Raw genomic sequence first — 6,595 nt, 5'->3', positions numbered from 1 at the left:
CTTTGTTACCAAGTATGTGATCAATTTTAGAGAAAGTTTCATGAAGTGTTTTGAAAAGGTATATTCTTTTTTGTTTGGGTGAAATGTTCTATAGACATCTGTTAAGTCCATTTGAGCCATAACATCTGTTAATTCCCTTATTTCTCTGTTAAGTTTCTGTCTAGGAGACCTGTCTATTGGTGATAGTGTGGTGTTGAAGTCTCCTACTATTGGTGTGTAGGGTATGGTGTGAGATTTAAGCTTTAGTAATGTTTATTTTATATATGTATGTGCTCTTGTATTTGGGGCATAGATGTTCAGAATTGAGACTTCATCTTGATGGACTTTTTTTTCTCCTGTGATGAGCCTGAAGTCTCTTTCTCCATCTCCTTTGATTTATTTTAGTTTGAAGACTATTTTGTTAGATATTAGGATAGCTACTCCCACTTGTTTGGACAACATTTGATTGGAAAATCTTTTCCCAATGCCTTCCCTCTGAGGTAATGACTGTCTTTGAGGTTCAGGTGTGTTTCTTGTATGCAGCAGAAGGATGAATCCTGTTTTCATATCCATTCTGCTAACCTGAGTCATTTTATAGCTGAATTGAGTCCATTGATATTAAGAGATACTAATGACCAGTGATTGTTAATTTCCATTGTTTTTGGTGATAGTATTTTTGTGTTTCCCTTCTTTGGTGTTTGCTGGTGTGAAGTTGTCTGTTGCCTGTGTTTTTGTGGGTATAGTTAGCTTCCTTGGGTTGGAAGTTAGCTTGGGTTTTTCTTCTAGTACTTCCTGTAATGCTGGCTTTGTGGATAGGTGTTGTTTAAATCTGGTTTTGTCATAGAATATCTTGTTTTCTCCATCTATGGTGATTGAAAGCTTTTCTGGGTATAGTAGTCTGGACTTGCATCCATGGTCTCTTAGTGTCTGCAGCACATCTGACTTTCAGAGTTTCCATTGAGTAGTTAGGTGTAATTCTGATAGGTCTGCCTTTATATATTACTTGACCTTTATCCTTTGTAGCTCTTAATGTTCTTTCTTTATTCTGTATGTTTAATATTTTGATTATTATATGGTGAGGGGACTTTATCTGTTCTAGTCTATTTGGTATTCTGTAAGCATCTTGTACCTTCATAGGCATATCCTTCTTTAGATTGGGAAAGTTTTCTTCTATGATTTTGTTGAATATATTTTCTGTGCCTTTGAGCTGGAGTTCTTTTCCTTCTTTTATCCCTATTATTCTTAGGTTTGGTCTTTTCATAGTTTCCCAGATTTCCTGGATGTTTTATGTTAAGGATTTGATAGAGTTAACATTTTCTTTGAACAATGAATCTATTTCCTCTACCAGAACTTCAACTCCTGAGATTCTCTCTTCCATCTTTTGTAACCTGTTGGTTAAGGTTACATCTGAAGCTTCTGATTGTTTCCCCAGCTTTCCTACTTCCAGAATTCCCTCAGTTTCTTTCTTTATTTTCTCTATTTCAGTTTTCAAGTCTTGAACTGTTTGAACTGTTTGCTTCACCGGTTTGAATGTTTTTTCTTGACTTTCTTTAAGAGACTTGTTGATTATTTTTTCCAGTTTTTAGTTTGTCTTTTCCTCCATTTCTTCAAGGGCTTTTTTCATTTTCTCTTTAAGGGTTGCTATCATCTTTATAAAGTTATATTTAAGGATATATTCTTCTGCTTCTTATGGGTTAGGATGTTTATGTATTTATTTTTTAGGACCTCTAGGTTCAGGTGTTGCCATATTGCTCTTTTATTGACTATATTCTTGCATTGGCACCTACCCATCTCTTCCTCCAATTGGTGCAGGTAGGGCCTGTGCTTCATGGGGTTTCTCTTCCTCCAATTGGTGTAGGTGGGGCCTGTGGCTCAGGTGGTCACTCTTCCTCCCAGTACAGGTGGAACCGTGTCTCAGCTAGGTGCTGATGTGCCTCTGAAAGGTCTTCTCTAAAGTGCAGTCAAACCCAAGTCTCCAGTGGTCATAGGTGCAGAGGGGGATAGTTTCAGGTATGGGGAGGCTGCTCTGGGGTCTCTGGGATTTGGTGGTTCAGAGTAGGGCACAGGATGTTCCTCAATGGGCTAGGGCCTGGAGAGCAGGTTCCTCCAGCTGGAAACCCAGACACTCACCTCTCCAAGGGCAGTCAGGGCCAATGTTCTAGTTGTTACAGATGCAGTAGGGGATGGTTGAGGGTTTGGGGCAGTTGCTCCCAGGTCTCTTTGGCTTTGCTGGGTGTGGGTAGGGCCTGGCATGTACTTCTGTTGGCTAGGGTCCAGAGAGCAGGGCCCTCCATATGGGAACCCAGATACTCACCTCTCCAGGTGCAGTCAGGACCAAGGTTGGGTGGTCTCAGATGTGGTGGGGTATGGTTGTGGTTGTGGCGAGGCCACTTCCAGGTCTCTGGGGGTTCTCTGGGTGGGGATGGAGTACAGGATGTGCCTCCAGGGCCTAGGGTCTAGAGAGCAGGGCCCAACATCCATGAATCCAGACACTCACCTTCCAGGGGCAGTCAAGGTCAAGGCTCAAGTGGTCAGAGATGCAGGAGGGGCTGGTTGCAGGTGTGTGGAGGCTGCTCCCAGGTCGCTGGGACTTTGTTGAGTCAGGGTGGAGCACCGGATATGCTTCTAAGGGCTAGAGAGCTGAGCCCTCCAGCCATGAACTCAGACACTCAGCTCTCCAGGGGCAGTCAGGACCAAGGCTCCTGTGTAATCCCTTTAGTCTTATAACTCATTCCAAATGAACACTCTTGGCTTTTGTCACATTCCCAAAAGATATCCTGTTACTCAAAATGAAGATCTCTTTTCTCAGATTATGCTTCTATTGGACATAGCCTTTTAAAGTTGCCCCACATGGAACACCAGGGATGCTTGTTTAGCTTATTCTAGAGTACAGCTGTGTGTGTTTTTCTGTCCATTAAGTGTACAAGCTTCTGAAAAATCATGAAAATTATCTTTGTATCTTCAGCCTTAAGATGTATACAAGATATTCAATGAAATCCCAGGGAAACACAGGCTTGAATGGACAGATCTCTTTATATCTTTCTACTTCACAAACACTGGTATTTTCACAGAGGAGAAACATTTTTATAGGAATATCATCTGACAGTATTACAGCAGACAAAAATTGTAAATAGAAAACTGAATCCCACATTTTTCCCTCGCAAGAGATGTAGTCTCACATAAAACAAAGACCTAAGGTTCTAGAATAGACAGTTTACATCCCCCGCCCCTGGAATTCCAAGTCCTCTATTCTAGTGATGGCCAAATAACAAATACTTCTGATACTGAAAGACTTAAGTGAGTCTCAAAAAGTCCTGCCCAGTTCTGCAGCCGTTAAGTCCCAAAGAATCACACAGAAGTCTACATTAGTTATAAACTGATCAGCCCATTAGCTCAGGCTTCTTATTAACTAATTCTTATAACTTAAATTAGCCCATAATTCTTGTCTGAGTTAGCCACGTGGCTTGGTACCTTTTTCAGTGAAGCAATCACATCTTGCTTCCTCTGAGGCTGGGTCCTGACTTCAGACTAAAATTTTTCTCTTCCCAGAATTCTCCTTGTCCCGCCTATACTTCCTGCCTGGCCACTGTCCAATCTATGTTTATTTAAAATGCAAGTGACCATCGTCCCACAGCAGTCTACCTTTTCCTTCATATTTTGAAATTATATTAATAAAGTTATGGTTTTAGTAACTATGTACTTACAATCTCATCTTTTAGAAAAAATATATATAAAATTTGCAAATATAAAACTGCCAGGTCATGACTGTTTTATTAATAAACTGACTATAAGCAGTTTGATAGAGCAAAGATTATGGTTACTGGAGGCTTAAAATCTTGGCTCTGTTCCTTACTGGCCATATAACCTTGGCTATATATTAGTTTACCTGTGTGGGAGTCAGTTTTTTTATTGGTAAACAAGTGGCAGTCAATAGTACACATCTTAAAGCAGCATTGGAAGAAAACGTTCTGTCTGCACTGACCAAATGCTTGCCACTAGTCACATGGGACAATTCTTGTTAGATCAAGTAAGTAACTCAATTCAATTTTTTTATTCTGTTCTAATGCAAATGTAAATTAAAATGGCAATGCACATGGCTAGTGGCCACTCCCCTGAAAAGCAGTCTTAGAACAAACACAGCATTTAGTTCAATGAGTGTTATAAGTACTACACAGCAATTCATGCCACAGAAAAGTGGTACACAACTCAATCTTCTTCTACCTAAATTTCACGAATAATTTTTTTCCTAATAATTTTGCTTTCTGACTTATTTTCCCCCTTGCAGGAGGCATGGGTTTCAGAAAACAACAGACTACTCAGCACACCTGCCCCCCATCTTCTCTGGGACCTATATATAATATATATACTATATATATATAATATATATATATATATATATATATAGATATAGCATACTTATCCTATTTTGAAGAATTTTCCACCAGTAATGGATCCTGGATTCAGTCAGAACTGTTTTTATTACTATTGCTAGACTTTTAAAAGTATAAAGTTTTAGCATAAATTTCTTATTTGGATTAACTTACAAGAGGATTTTATTAATGCGCTTGAAATAAACAAATTACTCAACCATTCTAAACCTTAACACATCTAATGCGTCTCAAAACTCACTCTGTAACTTGCCTTGCTTTTTGAGAAGGTTAGAAGATGGTTTAATGTTTCACACACTACCTATATACCTTGGAAAGTGTGTAATCTCAACATTAATAACCCTAAGTCTATCTCAATATAGCAATGCCACTCTACTTTGCAAACAGCCCTAGGACATCAAACCAGTTTTATTTTTTTCCAGCAAAAGACTCTGTGAACAATAAAAATGATCAAGGTTTCTTCTCTTGCTATAGGACAGGAGCCAGCTGAGAATATGAGAACAATTGCTATAAGAAATAATTGAAGGTCTAAAGTTTCCAGATGTTTTAAGAAACACATAAGCCAGAAACATGTTAGACAGACACAGTCGTTCCATTTACGATTCTATATTCTAAGACAGGAAATGCAGAGATGCAACTGCAACCCTCCTCAATGAGGATGACAGAAAGGGAAGAAGCAGAGGATATGGGTGGTGGCACACACACGTCACCTCAGCACCTGGGAAGTTAAGCAGAGAATACTGTTTTTTAGTTTGAGGTCAACCTGGAATATGTAGCAAGGTCCATGCCAGTTTCTACCACACAATGAGACTCTGTCCGAGAGAGAGAGAGAGAGAGAGAGAGAGAGAGAGAGAGAGAGAGAGAGAGAGAGAGAGAGAGAGAGAGAGAGAGAGGCAGAGAAGGGGGGAACGGATAATTAAACACAGTTTTTTTAAGTATTGCTGGTATCAAAGCTAGCAACTAGAAACAATTCAGTTGTAACAGAACCTCTACTTTTTGTCAAAAGGAATTTTTTTTTTCTGAAGTAATTGGCAGAGCAGTTTAAACAGCTTTTGGTTTGACTCAGATGTAACAATAAGAATGCTGCCTACTTTTAATCTCATTCCCAGGCTTAATTTCCTGTGATTATAGCTCTCAGCTTTGAAAATTAGGACTAGCTACTTCAAGCAGGATGTACATAGAGTCCTTTCCTCTCCAGAGACCCAAGTCCTCTCTCTCTCTCTCTCTCAGTCTAATTAAGTCCACCTCCACAATCACTTGGACTGGGGGAAAGGAACTTTCTCAATAAAAGGAAGTTGTGATACAGCAAGGGAAGATGGCATGCAAGTGGCAATTACCATAGCATATGCTACCTCTAACTCCTCTCTGAACCTGTAAGGACTAATGGCAAGCATTTTGGAAACAGTCGCTATGCTTTACTGACCGTAACACTGTTTAGGATTTGTCCTAATGAGTAACTACTACTGTGAGGAAATGGATAATTAAAGATGAACTTAAAGCAGGGAGGGGAAACTTGCTAGCGGAACTCAGGGCCATGCTTTTGAATTATGTACAGGCCCAATGCTTGCTTTCTTTTCAAATTTATTCCTCTCTCAGATAATACATCCCAAGCAGTTTTCCCTCCTTTCCCTCCTCCCAGTCCCCCCAACACACACACCACCCCCAACACAAGTACTTTCATCCAGCAAACTCACTCAGAGGTGCACATGGCCAATAGCCCAACATGAGAACACTGTGGGCTGTTTGGTTCACTACTCTTATCAAAAATCAGCATCTAAACAGCACCTGGCCCCTACTGCATAAAATAGGCAGGATAGATTACCAAAATGAGGTCCTAATAGGTTACCAAAGGGCTAAAGACTTCTGTTTCGGTGGTACAATATGTTATCAGTTTCCAAAAGGCAAAATACCTATGGGCTATAAATGAAGGCATTTTCTTCAATATACTAATAAAAGTTAGAGGTAATTTAAAAATAGGACCAGACCATTAGCATTCCCAAAGTACAGAGCAAAGAAAAATCAGGCTTTTCTTGTTGTTGAGGCAGTAAGCAATTCAAATCACAGATACATACAACCCCAAATGTCAAACAGAACAAGGCCTTGGAAAAACTCAATGAAATATAGAGTTTGTATGTCTTTCTACTGTGTCAACTGTCCTTAGAAGTAAATGTGCCATGTTCCTCAAATGGGAAAAATTACCTGAGAAAAAGGTGTACATTTACAAATTC

This window comes from Arvicola amphibius, chromosome X (assembly GCF_903992535.2).
Source record: "Arvicola amphibius chromosome X, mArvAmp1.2, whole genome shotgun sequence".
Classification (NCBI taxonomy): domain Eukaryota; kingdom Metazoa; phylum Chordata; class Mammalia; order Rodentia; family Cricetidae; genus Arvicola; species Arvicola amphibius.
Note: the sequence above shows the minus strand (reverse complement) of the source record.